Consider the following 26636-nt stretch of genomic DNA (forward strand, 5'->3'; position numbering starts at 1 on the left):
CGGGATCTCAGGGTCATGAGATCGAGCCCCATGGTAGGCTCTGTGCTCAGTACAGAGTCTGCTGCCTCTCTCTCTCTCTCTCTCTCTCCCTCTGCCCCTCCCCTAGCTCACGCTCGTTCTCTCAAATAAATAAATCTTAAAAAAAAAAAGAATGCACATGAGCAGGGGGAGGCACAGAGGGAGAGGGAGAGAGTTTCAAGCAGGCTCCCTGCTGAGCCCAGAGCCCGAGGTGGGGCTTGATCTCCCAACCCTGAGATCAACACCTGAGCTGAAACCAAGAGTCAGACTGTTAACCGACTGTGCTACCCAGGCGCCCTGAGTAAGTTTATTCTGAAAGACAGCTGAAGCCGTAAGTCCTAGTTAGCTAGAAAATGCCAGAACAACGAAAACTGGGAGGTCGCAGGCAAATTTATCATGTGTTTGGTCCAGGAATCAGCCTGGGAGAAGGGGGGGTGACTCCCAACCCACCACATCCCCTTTCTCAGCGGCCTGATGAAACGCGACAGGGAGACTGGCCGGCTGGGACCATGTGGCACCCCTGAAGTAAAGGTCCCTGAAATAAAGGTCGCCTGGCGGAACCACGTGTGTCGTAGCAGATAATTGACCTTTATGAACCGGAAACCAGACTTGAGCGAGGAGTGTTCGAGGCCGAGCCTCCCCGCAGAAAGCCAGTCCTGGCTTCAGGCCCCGCATCAGGATAAGTGCGGGAGCTCGTCAGCGTTCTGAAAAGTCCCAACAGACCACGGACAGACGGACGGCCTCACCGAGTTAGCAAACCACCAGAAACCTATTTTGTCCGAAACATGAGAGAAAATACATAAACCAGAGAGTCTCTTTCTGACCCGTTATTAGCTGGCGGCCGAGAACAAGCCGGCTGGAGCGGGAGCCCGGCCCTGCGGCCCCCCGCACCCCGCCCCGCCAGCCGAACAACCCTCGTTCCTTCCCAAGCCTCAGGAAGCACGGACGGGGTCCCCCTCGCTCGGGACCCCAAGTCAGAGCCACACTTTCACAAAACCCAGACAGAAAAGGCCTTTGGTGAGGTGACAAAGGGCTCCTCGTGCAGAGGGCTGGTGACTCTGCCCTGCCTGGGGCCGGGGGGTCACGGACCGGAATAGTCGCTGCGTTCGGTAGCGTCCAAGCCAAGTTCATTACTTGTTGCCAGTGTGATGTTTAATGATCTCCGTGATCGCCGTGGTGTTCACAAGGCGCCCGCGCGGACCGCTGCTGGGCCGGCCGCGGTCTGAGGAACGGACCCCGTCACTGCCCGAGGGCCGTGCTCCGGCCTTCTCTCCCCTCTCGCTCTGGCGGGCGATCTTCCAGGGAGTGTCAGGCCTCAGAACCCCTGAGCTTCCTCTCGCGTGCCATCCTCCGAGAACCACTCGGTTCCGCGGCTGTCTGTCTGTCCTTCTCGGCCTTCCAGCTGCTCTGCATCCTGGCCGCCGCCCACCCTGGGCTCCGCCTGCAGGGGCCGCCACCCCTGCCTTTGTGTACTTTGCACTGCTCGGATGTCCCGCTGTGCTGCACGAGCCATTTTTCTGGTCACAAAGAGCACGAGGCTGTCCCTCCTTCCAAAGCGCATCGACACTGGGCACGAGGCACCGTGAGGGGGAAGCAGGGCACGGTGGCCGCCCTGTACACAGGAGGGGACCCGGAGACTCGGCAGTGGCCGAGCTCTGCGTGCGGGCTCAGGTAGGGCTTGGAGGACCTGAGGGCCTGGGAGCCGGCCCCGGAGGACGGGTCAGAGGGGCGCTCTGAGGACAGGCATGGCGTGAGCAGGGCGCCCCGGGGGGGGGGGGGGGGGAAGGGGGGGGGGGGGGGGGGGGGGCCGGGGGGGGGGGGGGGCTGCAAGAAGTAGGGGAGGGAGGATGGGAGGGAGGCCAGAGGCACGGAGATAGCCTGGAAGGGTACCACTGGGGCCTGATGGGGTGACACAGAGAGGATGGCAGGCAGGAGGCGAAGGGTCCGGGAAGACAGGGAAGCACTAGGATATGTGGGACGCCAGCAGAGGCCGGTGGGGGGGGGACCCTCCGAGGCGCAGGGTCGTGGGGGTCAGGGCAACCCAGGGGGGAGCCTGGGACACAGAGCCAGCGGGAGGAACAGTGGCACTGTGTCTGGGCCCTTGTGAGGAGGTTCTTCTGAGGGGTCCATGGCTCGCCCCTTGGGGATGAAGATACAAGTTGTTGCGTTGAGAGAGAGAGAGAGGGGACAGGGGTCTGACAGTGTGGTGCCGGGGGAGTCACGTTTGTGGGCCTTCCTGCGGGGCAACCCGACCCGCAGTCTCTACCTCAGGGACACCACAACCCGGGGACCTACGAGTCAAACACAGCCAATTCGGTGACCTGGGTGGCCCACACCGCGGGAGCTTCCACATCTCACAGCCTGGCTGGTGGTGCCCTCCTCCCTCCCCTATAGTCTCCTCTGACCAAAGAAATTTCCAAAAGGGTTGAAAACGTATTCCCATGAGTACGGCCAGAGGCCAGAGCCCAACAACCACATGGGATGGAGCGTGTACACACACCAGGGGCCTCATCCTCGCCCATTCGCACACCTGCCCTCGTCTGCCCAAGCCCATGACTGATGAAAACACTGGACCAGGGCTTTTCTCCTCCACAGAACTCTGTCTGGCCACTAGGCCCTCCGCCAACAATTTTACTGAGTGGCTCTCTAACCGCGAGCTTCGGGCAGCTAGTCATGCACTATGATATGATGGGATTCCACGGCGGGCTCTCCGGAGTATCTCCTGTCCTGTGTGCTCTTGCCAGCAAAGGCCCAGTACAACTTCAGCCATCTCATGTTCCTGTCAATCTGTAGGGTGGGAAGAAGACTTTTTCCTACTGACAAGTCAAATTTTGCAAAGTCACTGTGCTTAAATGTCATAATCATAATTCGGGGCAAACATGTCAAGGTGTAAAAGGAGGGAGTTCCCCCCCAAGAACCACATAGGGGACAACTTCATCATGCAAGATCCAAAAGAAAGCAAAGCCCCAGAAAACTGTGCCACCCCAAAGGCTCCCCGAATTGCAGGGCAAAGGAAAAGGAAGGCCCACGAAAGGCAAAGGCCTGCCACCAACGAGGTCAGCTATGGGCAGTGGAAGACCCTGTACACAGCCAAGCACCTCAAAAATGCTCATCATGCCAGAGAAGACCTGTCCACCTCATACTGCACCACGGCTCACGTGGTTTCCTTGTAATCCTCGCTTGGAGAGAATTGAAACACGAGCAATGGCCTGCACTATTTGATTTTTGAAAATGTGATTCTAGGATTAGGAAGAGTTTTATTTTTTTATTTTTTAAGATTTTATTTATTTATTTGATATAGACAGCAAGAGAGGGTACACAACCTGGGGGAGAGGCGGAGGGAAAAGCAGGCTTCCCGCTGAACAGGGAGCCCGATGTGGGGCTCGATCCCAGGACCCTGGGATCATGACCCGAGCCGAAGGCAGATGCGTAAGGACTGAGCCACCCAGGCGCCCCTACTAAAAGTTTTAAATGTCTCCTCCTCCTGGCGTCTGACCCCTAGAGTCTCACCGACACGTAGGAATGAGCCCAACCACATCCTATAGATATTTTTATGGGACTCTGACCAGAAATCACCATCGGTACAATCAATGTTGAACAAATGATTTTCAAAGTAAGCCACTATAATGACTTCAGATTAAAAAAAAAAAAAGGAGTGGCACTTAAAACAGAAAATAAAGAGGAAAATGACTTAAGCAAAGAAACAGAAACCAGGAAGAGTTTTAGAAGGAAATACGTAATGTGAATGCAGAATCTCAGATCAGATGAAAATAAATGTTTCATGAAACTGAGAAGCTAGCCAGGATAAATCTTTGTCATATTTTAGGTGTTAAAATTCTCTTCCAGTCTATTTCTACCACCCACTTGTGATGTTTCTGTTTTATTTCCATGTTGCCATGTGCCATGACTCAAAACACCCTTTCAATCATGCTAAGTCCTGGCATTCACCGAGCCCACCTGTTAGGGACATTTCAAGCCTCGGATAGACGCTCGAGGGCGAGACATTCCGTGACCCTAGTCTATAATTCGCCCGGCTGATTAATACCCACAACAGGAAAGGACAGGACCTCGAATAAGCTCCCATCTCTTCATTCTTAATGCTGCTAAACTGGGATTGACTGCCTTGACCAGAGGTGTCCTCACTGCACTGCACGAGCCCTGCTTCCTGATGGGAGAGCTCACCTAGTAACACATACCCTGTCTTCACCTACCAAAAGACTGTAACTACCATGCTACCCTATCACGCACCGCTGTGGCCCTGGAATTCAGGGCAAAGGTCAGAAACCCTTGTGAGTGGCTCTGTGGGGTACGGTCACGGGGCACAGAGTGGCAGTGAAGGCACAGGAGGAAGGAGATGAAGCAGGGATCTGGGGGTCACGCGAGAAGTCCACAGGCAACAGCGCTGACTGAGAGGATGATCCAGGTTTCTGGAGGGTCGGAAGGACATCAAGGTAAAAGCCTCGCTTGGTCCCCACCTGCCAGGTCTCCCGAGGGCCATGATCTGGCTGCCTGAGCAGTACTGCAGCCCAGATTCGAAGTCCACACTCACAGGCAGACCCGGGAGGGTGGTGGCCCCCCGTGATTCACGTCTGAGGGAGCAAATGTGAACGGCTTTCTGGGACAAGGGCTGCCCTGTGTGCAAGGACGGGCCTTATACCGTGAAAACGCCACAGTGAGACCAGAGTGAAGGCTGGTGTGATCTCATGGGTGGCCTGCCATGACCTCACTGCCCCGAAGGGTAGCTTGTTTTCTCTGTCAGTCCACATGGTAAGGACAGAATCTAGCGGGCGGGGTCTGTGCGCGATGCCCCCCGTCACAGAGACGGCGTAACGACACAGTTGGAAATGACCAGGCCCAGCCACCCCACTTGACAGGCAGGAAAACTAAAGCCCAGAGATGGGACATGACCTGCTTCACTGCCTTATCAGCAGCTCCAGACCTGGAACCTGAGCGTCCGGACCCCCGACGCCCTGTCCCCCACCCATCAGGCTGCTCAGTCACGCCACTGTCAAACTTGGGAACGCAGTTGACGGTCCCCTGACTTCTGAGGGTCATCGGCAGGGGCGAGCTGTCTGGGTCACAGACATCCAGGCTCAGGGACGGCGGTCCGATTCACAGGTGAAACACCCGGCAGGTCCTCTCCTGCTACTCCAACAGCCCAGTCAGACCAGACACTCGAGCTGAGGCAACCGGGAAGGAGCCAAGACAGGGAAGGTACAGGTTGATGGAGGAGCAAAGGGCCCACCTACAACAGCTGACACACAAGGAGCATGAGCGAGTGGTTCCAAACCTCTTGAAGCCAAGCAATGCACTCACCATGCCAGGCCGCGGGTACGTGAATAGAATGACGGGAACACAAAGTCCGGCAATAGAACACGAGAAGGAGTCCGCAGCTAGAGTGGCAGGAGCCACCAAAGGTCACACACTTGGAAAGATGACCTCACATTTACCTCCTTTACCTCAAATCCCAAGCTTTCTTGTTCGTGTTCAAGCCGTGTGAGAGTCAAAGAACAAATACCTGAATATGGACCAAGTGTAGAGGAGCCCAGCTGGTCTCAGGTATGGAGAAGGAAACCAGGGCCCAGGGCGAGGACGCCACCGCATTCCACACAATGCAGATCAGATGGTGTAGACCGGGCCGTAATGATTTTTGAGGGCATCCATGAAAGAAATTCAAGCCTTAATTTTTATACGAGACTGTCTGAACTAACGTTGTTCTAAGACAAACATGGGATTTGCCCTGAGTTTAACACAGCTGTATCTATTTTCTCAAGTTTCAGGGGAACAGTGGTAGTGGCTAAGGGCATGGACTTTGGAGACAGAAGGCCTAGAATCGAATCCCGTCTCCACCACTTACTGGTTGTGTGCCAGCAAATTCTACTTAATGTCTCTGTGACTCAGTTTGCTGCTCTGTAGAATGGGGATAACAGGAGCACCTATGTCAATAGGGTTGCTATAAGCACGATATACTGCTATTCATTCAATTATATTCTACAAGTGAGGATTCCTGAGCAGCAGAATCCTGCAAAAGAAAAACTTCTTTCCGAGCTTACCACTTCACAGAGGACATGTGGAAAAGAGGTAAGAGCCCACCTATAAGGGTTATGGCGTGAGAGGTCTCCATGAGGACAGTTTTAAATGTCCTAAGGACTCAGGGCAATTAGCCTCTGGCAGCACAACAGCCCAGGCATGGGCACAGAGGGTCTAAGAGCAGATGGTGGACACCTAGGGAGAATGAGACTGCTCTCTTGATCCTCTAGTGAAAACAGAAGACCCCTTATGTCTAGGGGTGGGGAGGGATTTTTCCCTACATCCCTCCAACCAATGAGGCCCAGTGAGCCCAATGGATGATAAGACTTCCCAACACAACAAATGAAGGCTTGCTCTGATGGGACTACTTAATGAGGAAGGCCATCCGTGGATCGCGTCTCTGATCTTAAGTTGGCCCATGCAGATCAACGAGAAGAGGCTACCTGTACCATCAGAAACAGTAGCTCTGGCCATAACATAGGTCAGTTTTATATGTAATACTCAAATTAATTCTGAACGAATGCCAAGGACATGGGTCTCAAAGACCTGTCTTAGGGGCATCCAGGTGGCTCAGTCAGTTAAGTGTTTTGACTCTTGGTTTTGGCTCAGATCTTAAGGTTGTGGGATCAAGCCCCGCGTCAGGCTCCACACTCAGCGGGGAGTCCCCTTAGGTTTCTCTTCCCTTTCCCTCTCCCTCTGCCCCTTTCTCCACTCATGTTCTCTCTAAAATAAATAAATAAAATCTTCAAAAAAAAAAAAAGGAAAAAAGAAACCACCATCTTATTATCTTACTAGGCCACGCAGAGGAAGGGCTCAGCAGCAGACCTGAGGTGAGCTGGTGTGTAGAGAGACTTGGCTTGAGTGAGCACAGTAAGGCCTGAGGTCTCGGGGGTGTTAGAACCAAAAGACACATCATCTCTCTTGCTCCTGACCAAAGACACATTGTGGTCAACCTCCCATGCCCACCCCAAGAAGAATTTAGGTTTAAGTTCCCAGAGTTGGGAACACTGACACAACACTGTTATCTGCCCAACCCACAGACGGGCCAGCTGCCATGATGGGAACTGTCCTGCTGGGGGACAGTCCGTAGTGCCACAGCACCTGTGAAGGCGAGCGACTAGGGGGAGGAGGAGTTATGTCTGTCAGGCCCACCGGTCTCTCCTCCTTTTACAAAGGGCTCCTTAAACCCTATGACTCAGCTCAACCTAGGAGAATACAAGAAAGGGAAAGGGAGTGGCTCCTGGGAACAGGGAGGCAGGACGGGGCCGGGGGCCCCTCTGAGATCCCAGATTACTGGGAGAAAAAGGGCAGAGTAGTCTAAACGGTTCCCTGAGGCTCCTTTCCAAGCTGCCGTGGCCTACTGTTCCAGTGGCGTGGACCGGGGAAGGCCTCTGGCCGCAACACCTCGAGCCCATGTACCACAAGTCCTTAATATGGAGCAGGGTTTCCTTCATCGGAGTCACCAACATTCCCCAATGAAATGAGATCACCGGCGAGTGTCAGGGAAAGCAGCTAAAGGACAGAAGGCCCCTGGTGTCATCAGTGACACTATGTGAAATATTTTACAATGGAAATATTTCTTAAGTGGGAACAGAAGGAAGTTGTTCACGGCTTCATATGTTCACGGTGATTCTTAAAGTTTCCATGCTCCTGACTCCACCAAGTTGCTATCCAGTTTATGTATTAAGGTCCAATTTACGCACCATAAAATTCACCGTCATAAAGTGCACACCTCAGTGGTTTTTAGCATCTTTGTAAAGTTGTGCAAACATCGCCCTCATCTGATTCCAGAACATTTTCGACACCAAGAAAAATACCCTGTGGCCATCAGCAGTCGCTCCAGCCCCCCCCCACCAACCTCCGCTTTCCTCCAGGCCCCCAGCAACCACTCATCTGCTTCCTGTGTAGGGAGCTGCCGATTCCGGACACTTCATACCAATGCAATCATACGATGTATGTGATATTCTGTGACTGCCTCCCTTTCACGAAGCCTGCTCTTTCCAAGTTTCATCCGTGCTGTAGCAGGTACGGCATTGTGTGGCTACACCACACCGTTTATTTACTCATCTGGTGACGGACAGGAGCTGTTTTGGCTTTCTGGCTGTGATGAAGAATGCTGCTGCTAAACCTTCTGTTTTGTGTATGGATTTACTTTATTTTTGAAACAGCAAAATGTTTTTTTAAAAGGTACAAGAGTGTCTAGAGTGAAAAATCTTTCTGTCCTGCCTGTCCCCAGACACCCACTTTGTCTCTCTATATCAGTCACCAATGATACCAGCGTCTTCTTAGGGTTCCAGAGATACTGGGCTTAGGAAAACAGGGAGCTGTATACATTTGGTCTTTTTCCCTTTTTAAAAACATAACGGTGATGTACTACACATACTCTATTCTACACCTTGCCTTTTGGACTTAATACCTTTTCAAGAGTTTTGCATGTGAGAGCATAAAGAGCTTCCTACTTTTACAAGGTACCTAGTATTCGGCTGGACAGACACACCGCAATTGTCTTAATTGGTCCCTTACTGAAAGACACTTTAGTTGTTCTCAGTCTGTTATTACAAACAAGGAACCAACTCATAAAAGTAGTAAGTTCATTTCATCGGATTGCCTTCCCCTCACACCCAGCAGGGGTCGGATGCACGGAAGAGTTGCGATTTACGAGGGATGCAAGGGAGCAAGAGAGAAAAAGGAAAAGGATGAAAGGCTCTCAAGTGGATCGGGTGGCACCCCCCCCCCACAAAGCTTACTGAAATGGCAGATTATTTTTGTCCTCGCGGAGAGGATGCCATCTGGAAGTCCCATGCCAATTATGCTAAGGATACCCTGAGTTAATAAGCCACCCAGACAGGAAGTGGCTTTTGATTCCAAGTTTAGTGCTCTTTGTACCAAACCTCAGTGCCTCGCCAGTGAATTACAAAACAAGAAAGGGAGTAAAATACTTATCCGGACAACGCACACGCACGCTCACATTGCCGGCCGGGGGGCGGGGGGGTTCCCAGCCCGACACCGACTGTGCTCTTTGGGCTGAGAAGCTATAAAGTATATATGGTACCTGATTTTCAAATGTTCGTGTTCTCTTTGTTTTTAAAAAGTGCAAGGCAGCTGCTGCTGGGCTGGGGGTTACAATGGAGCGACCTGAGGCAGCCACGAAGCCTGGCGGGTGATTAGACGGGGACCATGTCCCTGGTGCGCACCGCCAGCCCAGTGCCTGGCTCTGACTCACAGGCCTGACCTTCAGGCCACACGCTGGGAAAAGAGAACCACAGCCTCGTTCCTCGCAGAAACCGGATAGGGATTTTCTGGCCTCTATCTGCAGCAGGGTTTTAAATGAACCCCGTTGAGTGTTCCTTCTTGAAAGCAAGAGAGCAGCTCGATGTCTGTGGCCTCAAAAGTCCGTCTTTCCTGAAATGGGCGCTCATTCCAAGGTCACATCACTAATCCCGGGCCAGGTGACCCGGGTTCTCTTCGTCCCTGACTTACCAGCTGACACCAACGAGAGAAAGAAATGTCCCCAGCACCGCACTCTGATCTCCCAGCGGACACTGGACAAGTTAACTCTTTGGAGATCAGGAAAAAGGGCAAACGTTTATGAATCAGCGTTAATATATGCAAACCAATCTAGAAGCATGCTTCCCAGCTATTTCAGTTAGATGTGAAAACAGGGGTCCTCAGTCATAGGGTTGTAGCAATTCAGTGTGGCAAACTGAGTATTGTAAAGTACTATAAAAATTATATATTATATATTATATTATGTATTCGTATATTCGTATATATATTCATATATTCGTATATTATGTAATATAATACATATATTATGTATATTATATTATGTATTATAAAAATCATGAAACCAAATTAATTTTAATTCACTTCAAACTGTCTATTTGTTTAACGTCACAAATTAACGCTGAAGCCCATATAAGCGATCATACTGGGTCAGGAAGTGGGCAGGGAAGAGCTTAATTCAGGAGCTTAGCCACGGCAAAGCCAATTACAAGTGGACTTTGTGAAAACAGAGAGAAGAGTATAAAAGTGAAATTAACTTTAAGCTTTCATTTAATGAAAAGACCTGGGAGTGTTTTGTTGACTTGACTGTTTTGTAACTCAAGGAACGAGCAATAGACGTGGAATTAGAAATCCCAGAGAGAATTCTCAGATTGTTGGTTCATTTTCCTTCCCCACTGATATGATGGGGACGTTAATACCAATTCGATTGTTTTAGGAACCGAATTAAATCGTCTGTGCCCTGGTACTGTCCGAAATGAAAAGGAACACTGAAAAGACAGATGTGTCAAAGAAAAGAAAAATGCATACATTTATCATGCTTTGTACCTGAGCAGGTAGTGTCTCCTCGCTTTTCAAGTGGATCTAAGTTTTCACATGATTCACACCCCATGAGTCTCATAAAAAAATACACCTATTTATCATGCACCATGAAATCTAGGAGCAGATCACTGGGAAGAGAATAACAACCTCCATGACAGGGATTCTCTGTGTTGTGAGCCCACACCTCTCAAGACAGAGAATTCAGAAAGGAGTCATATGGGCATTTCACTTTCAGTTAGGGTCTAGCTCTTTAATCCTCTTGTATTTCGTTACGATTTCATTCTCTGCAAAGACACAAGGGCCTGGGAACAAATGTGTAATAGGCAAGCTCCACATAATCTTGGCTCTTAGCTTTGATCTACTAATCAAAGGCATACCTCCCCCTCTGCACACTTGGAGAGGGGCAATTTCAGTTCCTTTGGGTCTCTGACATGGTTTACCCTTCCATCTCCACAAAAAGAATAATTTGGAAAACACTCAACAACAGAAAAAATTACCCCAAGGTTAGTCTGAAGACTTTTATCCTGGAAAAAGCAAAGAAAACAAGGAGCACTTTTTATTTCTGTTGTGGAAAGGGCTGAAGATTTAGTAACAACTTGAAGAAGTGAGTTAATCCCTTTGTAACACGGCCAAGACAGGGTTTATTTTCCTACTGTTATGATGGTAACTTAGAACACACAGGACAACAATATCAAATATCAATTCCCTTCAGAGCTGTAACTTTCTAAATGTAGTAAGTAGTAATTTGTCAAGATCATCATTCGACATACAAATAATTTCTACACAGTCATTTGAACCTCCATGCCACGTTCTGTATCACATCCTCAAATGCTATATAAACCAGGTACTGTTTTTGTGAAAGAAGGCTACAGGTGGTACAGAGGGATAAACTGAGTCATTAAAAAGATTAAGTGTCTTGCCTTAAGTGAGGGGGGCGAGGTCAAACCAAGAATAGAAGCATAAGTTTTGTCACCTGTCCTAATCATAAATCTAGACAACTGTCCACCTTCCTGCTAGCAGTAAGTACACAGTCTAATCAATTTCGATGTGTTTTAAAAACACGTTTTTGCAGGGAAAAGACACATCTTCTGAACGGATCTGTGGAAATGTTTAATGAAGGTGGTACTGTACATGGGACGACAGAACATAAAGTATTCGTACCTAGAACAACCCTTTTCAAAAATTAAACCTGAGGGCGCCTGGGTGGCTCAGCAGGTTAAAGCCTCTGCCTTCGGCTCAGGTCGTGATCCAGGGTCCTGGGATCAAGCCCCACATTGGGCTCTCTGCTTGGCAGGGAGCCTGCTTCCCACCGCCCCGCCCCCCCGCCTGCCTCTCTGCCTACTTGTGATCTCTGTCAAATAAATAAATAAATAAACCTTTAAAAAAAATTAAACCTGATTCATGATAGCACCTGATCGTTAATGAAATAATTCAAGCACCTGAACTGTAACAAAATCTAGAAGCAGTTGTAACCTGCTCTAGTATAGCGAAGACAACTCGTCCGCTGCGTTGTCATGCTCATGCCATGGACTCCAAACAGGCCAGTCACATTCTGAGATCAAAGACCAAGTCGAGTGCCTGTGGGGCTCAGTCGGTTGGGCATCTGCCTTCGGCTTGGGTTGTGATCCCAGGGTCCTGGGATCCAGTCCCACGTCAGGCTCCTTGCTTGATGGGGAGCCTGCCTCTCCCCCTGCTTGTGTGAACGTTCCCCCCGTCTCTCTCCCCACTCAGACAAATAAATAAACGAATAAAATCCTTAGAAAGAAAAACAAACAAACAGAAGAGCAATTAGGGACTCCAGGGTGGCTCAGTGGGTTAAGCGTCTGTCTTCAGTTCAGGTCATCATTCCAGAGTCCCGGGACTGAGTCCCGTGTCAGGCTCCCTGCTCAGCAGGGAGTCTGCTTCTCCCTCTCCCTCTGCTTCCTGCTTCCCCTGCTTATACTGTCTCTTTCTCTCTCTCTGTCAAATAAATAAAAATCTTAAAAAACAAACCAACCAACCAAAGAGCAAGTCAGTGGTAGAGAGGAATCACAACCTCTGCGACCTAATGGTCTCTTCCTAACGGTCTCCTCCGAGATCAAAGTACATATTGTTCTATGGTGCCAAGGAGTTTTTATGAGCTGGAAAGGGTGGTGTGTCCATCTGCGGAGCTCGGTAAAGTCTGTACAAGTCCCTATACATAATTTGGTCCTAGTCAATTTCTGACACATTTAAAATGTATCTCATCACCCAGTTCTCCACCCACATCCCCCAACTACTCCCCGCCCCCAAAGATCTCCTCTCCTATCTTTTTGTTCATCTACACTAACATTTCTTGGAAGGTCAGAGAGATGGGGAACACAGCAGGGACCTGCTTTTGCCCAAGCAACAGCAGCTGGAACTGGGGTGGAAACTACAGGAATTGCCCCTATGGGGAGTGGGAAAAGCTGCCTGGAAATGCTTTTAAGGGATCTGCCAGCTAACTCAAGAGTGCAAGTGAAGACTTCCAGAAGGAAGTATACCCAGCCAACCCCCTGGGCCAAGGGAGAGCGTTTGGACAGGATTCTGGGGATTGAGAATAAAGGGAACAACAACACAGCTTTGTAAGAATGTACAGTGCTTTCCGTACAAAGAGGGGCAAAAGCCATACACTCAAAGCTCTCATCTCCATCCTGGTCTCACCGCTCCAATTCTAACAGGAGTGTTTTATAATAATTTGCACTTAACACCTTGACACCAGCATTTGGGATCGGGTCCAGTGAAGACCAATTTAGTCGTCAGTTAACTGCTCCCCTCTGCTTTCTAAACAAAATAGATTTTGTTGGAGTGACCAACACTTGCCGTTCATAACAGATGATCCTGCCTCTCTGTAAGAGCTGGGAGGTATTCGGCTCCTGTCTCAACAATGAAAACAAAATTTACAAGGATACCCCCCTTCTTTATTAGGGTTCAGTAACGTACGAGTCACGAGAAAGTTCAGATTTAAAAATACGCCAGTGTTCTTTTCCAACACCAGGCCAGAATTCCAGAAAATCTGTTACTTTTAAAACAAGGCTTCTAAGATTTTTCCCAGTAAAACCGAACATTTCTTTTATGTCTTTCATGGGCCTCTACGCCAACGTATGCATGTTACACAAACATGTTCAAAAAGCCAGACTCGAATGGTGTAAAATACGTAAAACTCCTTAACTGGCGAAATCTACTGCATTTACTTTGAAATGCATCCAAAAAGAGCGTGAATTTATGGATAGACAGTGGGAATGCGTAGAAATGGTGATGGAAGAGAGTAAAACGTTAATGGTGGACCTAGATGATGGGTATATAGGTGTGCACCACAAAGTCACTTCAGCTTTGAAAGTCATCATAAAATGTTAGGGGAGAATAAAGTCTACATAAGCAAACATTTCAAAACACAACTGCAGCCACATACAAGCACGTACTGGCTTCGGAAAGGCATTTTAGACGACAAGCACAGAACGTGGTACAGTCCGGAATGAAGGGACGGTGAGTACCACCGCCTCCAGCTCAAAGAAACCTGCCAAAGCCACCGGAAAGCTTTTCGGGCATAATCCAAGAAGCCCTGAAAAATCTTATCGGGAACTGCAATACTGTGTTCTTAGGTTGAGCAGTCTGAGCTATGGGCCAAGAGAGAGACCTTTTAGAAGGTTCTCTGATCCATTTACTCGGCCCCAACTGAGGGATGAGACAGGAGCCAGCCTCCAGCTTCTTAACTACCTTTCCCCCTTTTATGGCCATTTCAAGCTGAAAGTATATACTTATCGCTTTCCAGATTCCTAAAGGTACTAGAAAAAAAAATCTAAATATAACAGATGGCTAAGCGCTCATGGTAACTGGAAACCAAACTGTAACTTCAGCTTTCTTAGGCCAAGGCCTTAACACCATGGCTTTAGTGCAATGCTCTTGCTGAAGACCTTTTGTCTTTATTCCCATAACAGAAATATTACCCTGGCTTTGATGGATGACAGATAGGTGTTAACCAAAATTTTATTTTAAGTTGACATGAATAACCTTTACTTATTTTCAAGTCAACTGGTAAGTGTTCCCCAGTATGTTAAAATTTACTATAAAACACCGCTGAAGAGGTCTGCTGCTTTTTGTCAGTTTTTTTATTTTTATTTTTTAATTTTTTTAAAAAGATTTTATTTACTTATTTGACAGAGAGAGAGAGAGAGAGAGAGAGATATCACAAGTAGGCAGAGAGGCTAGCAGAGAGAGGGGGGAAAGTGGGCTCCCTGCTGAGCAGAGAGCCCGATGCGGGGCTCTATTCCAGGATCCTGGGATCATGACCTGAGCTGAAGGCAGAGGCTTAACCCACTGAGGCACCAGGAATCCACTGTCAGTTTTTTTAATAGTTCAATATACTTTAAAAAGTCTAATTCCAATGTTGGTGAAACCTCTGCCACATTTCTATGAATTCTAGAGTTCCACGGAATATAATGGGAAAACCAACGGAATGGAGGGACCCATGAGGTACCTGGCAGGCTCAATCGCTAGAGTGCTTGACTCTTGATCTCGGGTTGTGAGTTTGAGCCCCACATTAGGCACGGAGATGACTTAATAATAAAATCTTGGGGGAAAAAAAAAGAACGGAAGGACACTATACTCGTACTGTTAGCATTTACGAGACCCAGGGCCACTGAACCTTCCCCAGACTGTGTGAGAGGTAGTGCACTGCTCACTTCCTGCTTCTGAACCTCCTTCCCCATCCCTTGTCAGACCTAGCTCAAACCTTCTGCCCCACTAGCCTCAACCCTAATTCTCCAGTTTTCCTCATAGAAACGAGGCCCTCAACTCTATATCCTCAGCTGGCATTCCAAGTCTCATTAATACAAATCATGTGACCATGCCGCGTGCGGGGAGAGGGGCCCGTGGCATGTACAGGTTGGTGTGCTTGCTGTACTTAGACAACAAACAAAAAACCCCCACGTCTGAAAAGGGAGCTTATTTCACATTCGACTCAATATCTCTTCTTAGCCACTGCCCCCACAAGTGCCAGGACCTTACACATCTGAAAGCAGCTTAAGGTCAAGGCTGAAACCACATAACGACATGCATGCTGAAGTGTTTGGGGGTGGAGTATAAGGGTGCTGGCGGTTTATGCTGAAATGCCTCCAAAAACGAAGACAGACTAACGCATGGATGGATACGTGAAACAGCGAACACAGTGAAATGCTTAACTGTAGAATCTGGGCAGTGCGCATATGAACATTTCCTATTTAGCTTCAACTTTCCTGCCTATTTGAAAAACTGCATGATAAAAGGTTGGAAACCAATGATGCCATGCCACAGTGAGGTAGGAGGGACTCTTCTATTCGAGAACATGCTCCAGTGATGGCCGGTATTAGAGGAACAGGGAGTCAAACAACGATCCTGGGGCAGTCCTGAGTAATAACATGGTAATGCTCTGTAGGGTTTCTAATTCATAAAATGCCCTTCATCAATTAACAGTTTCTCTAGTGACTGCCTGCAAAGCCCTTAGCACTGAGTCAGAGCTGATATGGAGGGTATCAGAGAAAACACAGTATTTCCAGTTTCCTGGGGGGAGGAGAGCAGTACCCACTCACCAGCAGAGGATCTGTTCCACGACCCCCCATGGATGCCTGAAGCCACGGACAGTACTGGTCCCGACATGGACTATTTTTTCCTGAATACATACCAATGGTCAAGTTTCATTTGTAAATTAAGCACAGTAAGAGATGAATGACAAAAACGAATAATAAAATAGACGGATGAGAACGATATACCGTCGTGAAAGTTACGCGAACGTGGTCCCTCTCGCAGTATCTTATCGTGGCACGCTCTTCCTCCGTGTGGTGCTGATGTGAAGGAAGATGCCTCCATGATGAGACAAAGGGAGGGGAAGGACGGAGGCACCCTGATGTGGCATCAGGCTACTTCTGATATTCTGATACCACGTCGGGAGGAGGATCACCTGCTTCCAGGCCATGGCTGACCGCAGGTGACAAAAACCCCAGAAAGTGGAACGTAGCTCAGAGATGGAAGCCCCAAGCAAATCCCTAACTCCCTTTGGGCCTTCGATTGTCCCAGTGCCAAAAAGGGAACACCCAGGAGAGGACCAAAGGAGCTGGGCAAGGTCCTGTGTAAAATCCGTAAGGACTGAGGATATGGAGGACACAGCTGGGAACACGAAGGAAGGGCTAAAATAACAGAACACACTGGGTTGTCTCCGGGTTCAAGCCTGTCTCGTGGGCCCAATGCCAAGAGTGGAACTCACTTTCTCCATTCGTGAGCATATGAGCCACTTTCGTGAGCAGAAGGCACTATTGATTACAAATCCCCTACCACACGGACACTGAAAACCATGTACACAAACCCATCATAGAATCCACAGAAAAAGCACCACTAGCAAATGTCAAATTTTAAAAAAAAAAAGTGCCACTGGCTCTGGAATAGAAACACTTGGTATATCTTATGTAAATGACTAATTCGTAGCCCTGAAGAATGTATAAAAATGGTCCTATCGTATACACACATGATATGGTTGGAGAGGAAGACCACAGATTTTCACTAAACTCCCTTAGGACTGCTGCTTGGTAACTTAGGCGAGGAAATGTTACGAAACTGACTGTTCACCTGCTATCCGGCTACCCCTGTGGAAGACATGGGATGGGAAGGACAGAGCTCATCTGGCAGACAGCACAAGAGAGGGAGGCGTCTGTTCTACATACATTTTTGAATATTTCATCCTTTTTAGTTAAATTGATCTGATGCCTAGAGCTGTTTAAACAAAATGGAAATATAATTACAGAAATAGTAAATGACGACTAGTATTAGCACGGTTCTCCACGCCGGGCTTTCACGTAAGGCTGACAGGATAAGCATGATGGTGACAATGACAATAAGGAGGATAAAAAGTGCTACTCTTTCTCAAAAGCACTGTCGAGGGCTTTGGCCTTCAGGGTTTGAGGTCTGCGAAAGCTCTGACCTCAGCTGGGCTTATTGTACTCACCAGGATAAAATGTACATGATTTAGCTGTGACCTTAATCTGAGAAGTTTCAAACCTAGGACTTAAGTGACTATCCAACATTCATCTCCCAAGTATGGATCTCTTTACAGGTGAGCATCTGTTGTTGGCTTCTCAAGTCTTTGTCCTATTAATAGACGAGTTGATGGAGAAAAGTCTTAAAACAACTTCCCCATCCATGGAGTTTTACGATGTTAAAAAGTCTTAATAAAAACATTAAATATTCACAAGTTCCTACTCGACTGGACCAAATTTGATGACAGATCTAATCCCTAATATTTCACTGTGGAATAAGGATGCAACACACTTATGTCACCTCCCGCCTTGGCCTTCGCACCATGCGTGTTAGTCATGGATGGGCTCCTTTGCTATGGTTTGAAAGAGAATTTGCATATATGAATTTGCTCCTAGAGAAGATACAAGGACCTGCAAACAGGTAAATTCTCCACAAAAAGACTAGCACAGTATATACAAGCCTTATATAAAGTAAAGCACTCTGATGTTTTTATGGATAAATCATTAAACTTCCTAAAACCGGAGTATCCTTCGAAGTCTCAAAGCATCGTATGGGAGATGATGCAAAATTTTAACAGTCTGAAACAACTTTAGTCCAAGATGGCTTGACACGAGCTACCCTGGAGGTCAGACATCCCAGGCCTTTGTTTCACATCGAGTGGATACACTAGACTTAAATTGCAGTGTCCAAATCTAGCTTCTTCCATGGGAATCCTTGTCCAACCCAACCTTTATTATGGACTTCCATGTCTCAGTTCAATATGCTTAAAATCTGAAATGTGGTTTAAACATGTACACGCATGTGGATTTATAATCCTGTAATGGATAAAGAAGATATGTTTTAAAAATAAAGAAATGCATAACGTCCAATCAATGTTCCTTCCCGTTGACTTAACTTTTCTTACAAATGGTTCTCTTATAGAAAGTTCTTATGGACCGTTCCTTCACATTATCTATATAATACTTTATTTCACTGAAAAGAAAATGATTTCTTGGGGCTATCAGTAATTTTGTGTGCATGTGCACGTTTCTGTAGAAGACTTCTCAGTTTCTTTACAAGTGCTACACGAACTCTGATTGAAGACGGCCCAGAGTCCAAGACTCTGGAGATCCCACTTTTCAAGAGACCTGTGAGGACCCTTCCTCTAAGTGAGGCAGTTTCCCTCCCCCAGGGAAAATGAATTCCTTCTACATCAGAGGCTGGGAAAGCTAGGCCGTGTACAAGAGGTCAAAATTAAGTCCATTAAATCCCAGCACTGGACTTAGTCACCATAGAGACAGGGGAGATAAATAAACTAGTAACCTTAACAAATGGGCTGCACCTTTGCCAGACAGATCTCTGACTTACCATTATTTTTACTTAAGCATCTCTCAGTCCAAACATAACGGACAAGAAAGACTATAAAACCAAACAGAACTGGGCCCAAAAGCAATAGGAACGCTCATGCAGGCAAAGGGCAGGCAAAGAGTCAAGAGCTACCCGCCCCCCCCACCAGTAATGTGCTCTCTGTTCCCCTTGAACAACGATTGCAACATGAAGCTCTAGAGGCAATGACATATGGGGAAAATATGCGGTGCTCAAGCCAGAGGAAACCATGTCAGAAAAGAAAAACAGACATGAAGTAACTGACCTAATTAAAGGAGAAGAGTACACTTCCAGCAGGGAAACAAGTCGATCTGACACAGGGAACCCAGCTGGGCGGGGGGCGCTGTACAGAGGCTCGGGACAGCAGAGGGGACTCTGTCATTTAGCTCAAGGCCACCAGAAGAGGAACCGGGCATTGCCCTTGCATTGTGGCCCCACTGACGCTCTACTTATGGGCACCCGGAGCCTTCAGACAGCGAGATTTGTGCCTTGGCACTGCTACCCAGGAAGGGAAAGCTCAGAGACAAAAATTTACACTCAACCATGTGGGTCACCAAGATGCCTCTCTACCAACCACAGAAAACAGAAGAAAAATGGGGAAAGAGAAGGAAAAGGGAAGAAAACCGAGAGTGGAGGATGATGGAATAAAGCAGCAAGTAGGAACTCTATCCTCAGAACCCCAGGCCTAGGCTCTAGGCAGGAGTCCCCACCAGGTCTCGTAGTCTCATAGGTATTTACTCAACACCAACAGCTTGTGACACCAGTGGAGGAGGTGAAAGCTGGGGAAGCTCCACCTCGAGCCAGGCCTTAGACCTGCGGTACAATGTACAAACCGCAGACGGTAATATGGAGAAAACCTCAAACGACGTGTTCCCTCTCGCTCTTGTCCACATGCACGTGGCTCTTTACCAGGCTGTCATCACAGCACACAGACAGATGTGCGTGGCGCGTTTTAGGAAGGCCGTGTTGTACAATCCTTCCATACTGCTCTGCATGCCTCAAGATGATCATTTCAGGCCGATTCGTGGAATTCCACCGCACAGATGTATCCTAATGGCTTAACCAAGACTCCTTCTAGAGTCCTTAAACCAATTCTCTAATGTTGGACATGTAAATCCTTTCTTTTTGTCCATGAGAATACCTGTGATAAATACCTTCATTCTCTTCTTAGAACAACTTGTTTCTTAGAACACATTTCCCAGCATAGGATCATGGGACCAAGGGTATCAAATTTTGGGACTTTGGCCACAAACTGCCAAACCATGCTCCAGAAGGCTTAATACCAGCTTCCAGCACCACCAGCAGTAAGTGTTTCTCAGTTTCGAGCCAACCAACTATATGAGCACTAGGTTTTCCTTTTGTTTCTGTTGACTTAATAGGTGAAAAAGATATCTTCGAGATGTTTGAATATGCTTTACCTTTGCACACCAAAGAGGCCGAATGTTTCCGCAGGCATTTATTTGCCCTGCAAGATAACGGTGCCTCTCTCACCCTTCTACCTAGCTACAGAATTCACTCAAACAGCAGTTAGGGAGCACCTACCACTGTACCTAGCTGCAGAATGCATTCACCTGGCGGTTACAGAACACCTACCATCCCACCTAGCTGGAAAATTCAATCAGCTGGTGGTTCGGGAGCACCTACCACCGTACCTAGCTGCAGAATTCACTCAGCCAGTGGTTAGGGAGCACCTACCATTGTACTTAGCCACAGAATCCACTCAGCCGGCGGTTACAAAGCACCTACCATCGTACTTGGCCATAAAATTCACTCAGCTGGCGGTTAGGGAGCACCTACCATCAGGCTGCACTATCTCAGCGCATTCTGTGCGTGATATGGAAATTAGCTATCTTACCAAATGCACCACACTCTTCTCCTGGTGTGTTTTCCTTTCATGAGTTTTTCCTAGCTTTCCTGAGGTTTAATTAACAAGAAATACACACGCTGCAGATAGAGAACATGACAACCTGACATGGGCTTATGCTGCGAGCCGATTACCACTGCCGAGTTAGTTAACATATCCGCCACCCCAGAGTTCCTGTTTCTTGTGTGGGTGCTTAAGAACACTGAAGATCTACTCTCAGAAAATTTTTATGTATTTGAGCCTGTTGATCTTCCTTTCTGACTACCACTCTCACTATATAGCTCACAAGGCTATCATTTATCCAGGGACTCGATAACTGTCCTATTTTCTGTGGTCTTATTTACAAGTTTTCTAAGTGTCTCATAAATATATTCTCCTACAACTACAAAATTCACAGTTCCAATTCCTACTTCACTTTTCTCGAGCTTTAACACGTGTAGTTATTTTACTGTAGATAATTTAAAGCATGTTTTAAAATAAAAATTTATCTTTTATATGGCTATGTTATATTAAAAAACTGACTTCTGGGGTGCCTGGTTGGCTCAGTCGGTTGGGTATACAGCTCTTAATTTCAGCTCGGGTCATGATCTCAGAGTTGCGAGACAGAGCCCCGGGTCAGGCTCCACACTCACCAGGGAGTCTGCTTGGGATTCTCTCTCTCCCTCTCCTTCTGCCCCATCCCACCTCTCTCCCCACTCCTCAAATAAATAAATAAATAAATCTTAAAAAAATAGCTGACTTTCTAAACTTACCCTACTGGTGGACTAAACTAGAAGAGAACGAGAAGTGAACTCAGGTTTACCTAGGAAGAATCAACCACGAAAGGCCTGTCCAAGATCTCCTCCTCTTTCTTGGGCCAAAGAAAAATATATGTAGAAACGTCACTACATGAGGGGCGCCTGGGTGGCTCAGTTGGTTGGGCATTTGCCTTCAGCTCAGGTCATGATCCCGGGGTCCTGGGATCGAGCCTCACATCGGGCTCCCTGCTCAGTGAACCTGCTACTCCCTCTCCCTCTGTCTGCTGCTCCCCCTGCCGTGCACATGCTCGCTCACTCTCTCTCTCTCTCTGTCAAATAAATAAAATCTTAATAAAAAAAGAAAGAAAAGAAACATCACTGCATGAGCTTTTCCTTAGGATTTCTTTAAGGTTGAGTCCCCTTGCCGGTCAAAGGGACATGCGTCCTCGGACTAGCCAGTGGTACAATCCAGTGTTTACTGGAACTGGGAAATCTCAGGCCCTTCTCCCAGACTTCCTGTGTTAGAATCCAAGTATGAAAGTTTGAGAAAAGCTGGGGGAAAGAGCACAGGAATCCCCCAAACTCTGTTGATGCTCAGTCAGATACCATGAAGAGGTAGCTCTCTCCTCAAATGTTTACCCTCAACCCTTTTGGTGGAACCAATCTCTACACCCAACGTGGGGCTCAGACTCACAACCCCAGGATAACAGTGGCACGTTCTACTGACTGAACCAGCCAGGTGCCCGACCCTCAACCCCTTCAATGCAGGCTCTTAAGTTAAAATGAGTACCACCCAACCCCATGTACCTGAAAATTAAAAGCTAATACTTGGAGAGAAAGGATGGCTCTCCATCTGGAACCTCAACTTCATCTAAACCGGAGGCTGAAAACTCACATGCCTCTAAGAGCCAAAATGAGTAAAACACTCCGATTAACAGCCACCGATGCCTATCCCTGGTGTCGGGGAGGTTGAGAGAGTGGCAGAGGCTCTGGCAAACTTCGGAGCCCACCTTCCACCTGAAGACACAGCAGCTAATCGGCTCCTCAGCCGGCTGTTGCCCAACAGGAATGCAGGCTCCATGTGGCCAGATCTTCTGATATTTCAAAAGAAGCTGGAAGTCTGGGTCTTTAAAACATGTGCAATCTCTCAATTTTTAAATGCTGGCAATTCACTTAAAATTTTAAAAAGAATACCTCTGTGTGCCAGATTCAGCCCACCAGTTTGAGACCTTGGCTCTAGACTGACGATTTCCAAATTCCTTAAGCTTGTGAACCCATCTGTGCTGGTTTTCATGCTTACTTGCCAGGGCACCACGAAGAGAGGTCACATCAATATAAATGGTACAAACCAAATCACTATGACTACTATATTTTAAATTTTTGTTTTGTGAATATTACTAACTGCCAAATAAATCAATAATGAAAGTGACCATATGTCAGTGATACAAATATTTCCTAGATGTGAAATACATGTTTAATTCATTAACAACATTGTCACTACTACAGAAACAAATACACAGAACACCCAGCTCAAGGGTGCCTGGGTGGCTCAATCGTTAAGCGTCTGTCTTCGGCTCAAGTCATGATCCTAGGGTCCTGGGATCGAGCCCTGCACTGGGCTCCCTTCTTGGCGGGGAGCCTGCTTCTCCCTCTCCCACTCCCCCTGCCTGTATTCCCTCTCTTGATGTCTATCTCTGTCAAATAAATAAAAAAAATCTTTAAAAAATATACCCAGCTCATGGCTGTGTTAAGAATTATGGTGGGTTCGAGGGGCGCCTGGGGGACTCAGTGGGTTAAAGCCTCTGCCTTCAGCTCAGGTCATGATCCTAGGGTCCTGGGATCGAGCCCTGCATCGGGCTCTCTGCTCAGTGGGGAGCCTGCTTCCCCCTCTCTCGGCCTGCCTCCCTGCCTACTTGTGATCTCTGTCTGTCAAATAAATAAATAAAATCTTAAAAAAAAAAAAGAATTATGGTGGGTTCGGAGTGCCTGGCCAGCTCAGTCAGAGGAATATGAGACTGCTGATTTTGTGGTTGTGAGTTCGAGCCCCACGCTGGGTGTAGAAAGGACTTCAATGAACAAATGAATGAATGAATCGGTGAACAAACAAATGAATAAATAAATACAAAATTTAAAAGAAAGAAAAAAAGAGTTATGTTGGGTTGGAGTTTTTGTTGCAAGTAATTCCATAATTAAAAGGGGGCCAAATGACAAATACTGTATTAAACATAAGTTGGGATTCATTATTATCTAAAAACCAAAATATCCTCATATGAAAACTGCAAAGTCCATTTTCCTAAACTGTTCAATTGTTTCGAGCAACCTTAAACAACAGAGTGTGAAATACACGATTTACATTTGTTTCCATTTCAGGGCATGTGGGTTCCAGGCAGGGCTGCACCCCCAGCATGAGGCTTACATACTTCATTATTTGCACGTTGTCTCACCCAAGGCGGCATAAATCACAGGCCCAGAGAGCACACAGGCGACAGGCACGTTGAACTGCACCCCTGAACCCACCCGGGCCTACACGATACTGGGCAATTTAATTAAAAAGGAAAACCAACTGTCAGCTTCCCCATCTGCAGACAGAAAAAGCATCCAGGGATGGCCTACACTTGTGGAGCACCAGACCAAAATGTAGTACTACTGTCCTTGGCCCGTGCCTACACGCCTGGCCTCGTACACAGTAGGGCTGAAGGAATGAGTCCATCAGGACGAGGCAAGACACAGCAGCGCGGGGGCCGTCGTGCTGCTGCTTCCCGTCAAGCCTGTAGATTCCCGCCTCGGGGAAACTGCATCCAACAGACTCCATGAAGCCACCTGCGAAACTCGCTGCTCTAGAAGGAAACCCACGGATGCTGAGTTTTGGTGAAATTAAAGATGCCGCCGGGGTGGTTTAATATCACAAGACCACTCTGATTATGTACTCAAAAGCCTCCAGTGAAAATGTTTTCCTTCCCAGAATACACACTTTCCACAGAAGTGGCCCCAGGGCGGCTGCCTCTGCTCCTCAGACTGAGGGCACCGGGCTTCCAGCTGCCCTCAGGGTCTTCAGAGGACACTGGGAGTCATGGTTCTGCTCTGGTGTTCTCCGGGGCGGCGGGGGGGGTACCTAAGATTTCATTTGAAGACAGGTTTCTATCATTAGAAAAAACAAAGTTTGAAAACCACCCTTCTAGGTAAAGGCTACAGATGGCAGCCACGGCAGGGTTGGGACCCTCAGAGGGCAGAATCGAGCGCTGGTGGCCAAGAAGCTGCAGATGCTTTGGTCTGTGGCCAGCTGGAAGCCCCGGGCCCCGGGAAGATGTTCCAGCTTCCATGTAATTGAGGAAACTGACAAACCTCACATTCAACAGTCCTAAAAATCTGTCCTTTTTTTTTTTTATTCTTTAAGGTGTGAATATATAGATTTCAAAACATGTGAAGAATTCTCCAGCAAGTGGGTGTCAGGGAAACAGCGAGGGCCAGCTTGCAAGCCTCTACCCTCGCTGAAATCAACGGCCCACACTGCATGTGAGAGTCCTGAGTAGTCTGGGGCCGGCACATGTCAGCTCCTCTCCCACAAACATGCGGGTGGGGGAAGGCTGGGGCCCGGAAAGCACAAAGCCGGGGACCCCTGACACTGGGCCGGGATGAGCCATCTCTGAGATGTGCAAAGGTGACTATGCTGACTTTCCGGGAGAGCCCTGAGCCACCGATTCATCCCAGAGGACTGGGACGTTTTGGCCACAGGACTAAAGGAAGCCGACCAAGGATGTCTGCTAATGAGACGGTTGCCCAATCTGGCCCTTGACACCCGTGCAGCCGTGCTCTGAACTTCGGTTCCCATCCGCAAACAGCGCGCTGGCCCCCGCTGATGTAACCCCTTGGAAGCCCCCTCCGGTGCTCCTACCCCAGATCCTGCAAGGCCAGCAGTGCACACCTTGGCTCCCTGCACCCAGGACGGCTGACTGAGTCAGCCCGACCCTCCCATGAGGTCGCCTGGGCATCAAGCCCCTCCCTCGATGCCGCCGCTGCTCTGCGGAGCTTTCCTGCTCCCTACTGTCCGCGTTGGGACATGAGCACCTCGGGGTTCTCAGGCAGCTCTTCTAACAGTTCCGTTGTGCCTGGCACAATCACTTTTCATGGCCCCAAATTAAAAGCAAATGAGATTTTTTTCCCCCCTCGAAAAGACATTCCCCAGAGAGCTAATATTTAGGATAAGTAGGGATACTGGTTGGATCAATTAAAATGAATCCTCTTCAATCTACTATACAAATAAAGCTTTTTTTTTTTTTTTTTTAAACAGTGTTGACCCAACATCACCTATTGGAAGACTGAAAATCAGTATTTGAATTTGTGGCCATCGGTAAAACTTACCTTACACTGGACGCAAGGAGACTGGGATGTAGTCAGCAAGGGCAGAACACAGTGGATGACAACTTCCAATGTGCCTGAGTCAGGAAAAAAAATGCGAAGCAAGATGCGAAGTTACCTTTTCAGAAAAGTTAAGAGAGTCTAAGAAAAAAAAAAAACCCACAAAAAAACCCCAAAATAGCCCAAAGTCTACTTCCTTTGAAATGGCTCACAGTAACACCTTCTACTTCGTATTTACAACCCTCAAAGTTAAACTGCCAAGATGTTCCGCATATTTCCCCACTGTCTGTTTATCGCATAACATTCGCACCAGCGGGCGGATCTGGCCCCCTCATTATCAGGCTGCATTAACTCAAACACTCAGCATTGTTAGCACAGTGAGCTCATGGCCTATTTCAGTTTTAAATTAACATTTGGCAATCACCCGGGTAATCAAAACAAATGACTCAGTCGTTTAGAATAGATTTATTAGTTGAGCCTTACCCCCCCCTTAACATCTTTAGAATATTTTGCCACAGGAGGGCTACGATCCAGGCAGAATGTAGAGCACAAGTCACCAGAGGAATATTTAGAGGTGTTGCCATGGAGACGAGGGGCCGCGTGACCACGTAAGTTATCTCCAATCAACAACGGTATTAGGATACGGGCTGACAAGGGGGCTCATCCCTGCCCAGGGTGGAGGGCTCGCATCGCTAGCAAACAGGTGTGCCCTGTGCTCTTCCCGTCATCCAAGCAAAGACAGTGCCCTGACATGCTGCCCCCAAGCCCTTGACGCCTCCCCAGAGGCACCTCGATGCTCCCTCCCCCCAATTCAGAAGGGCCAGCTGGGGCTAAGGAGAAAAGAGGTGCGTCGAAATCCTGAAACCCAGCCCAAGAGCACCTTTAAAGCAACTGTGAAAGGGACATGAGCAAATGAGACCTGAGGAATAGATGGCTCC

At 47.9% G+C, this 26636-nt stretch overlaps 1 protein-coding gene across 1 annotated transcript in view; it reads right to left on the reverse strand.

The window, feature by feature from the left end:
• The window catches only part of FHL1 (four and a half LIM domains 1), a 39516-nt gene extending 13735 nt beyond the window's left edge, over positions 1-25781 (reverse strand). The window contains exon 1 of the mRNA XM_032841395.1: positions 25702-25781. The gene's annotated coding sequence lies outside the window, so the exon portion shown is untranslated. The remainder of the gene's footprint in view (positions 1-25701) is intronic.
• Between the last annotated feature and the right edge of the window lie 855 nt (positions 25782-26636).

The sequence above is a fragment of the Lontra canadensis genome, unplaced genomic scaffold (genome assembly GCF_010015895.1).
Source record: "Lontra canadensis isolate GAN:19392208 unplaced genomic scaffold, GSC_riverotter_1.0 scaffold123, whole genome shotgun sequence".
NCBI lineage: Eukaryota > Metazoa > Chordata > Mammalia > Carnivora > Mustelidae > Lontra > Lontra canadensis.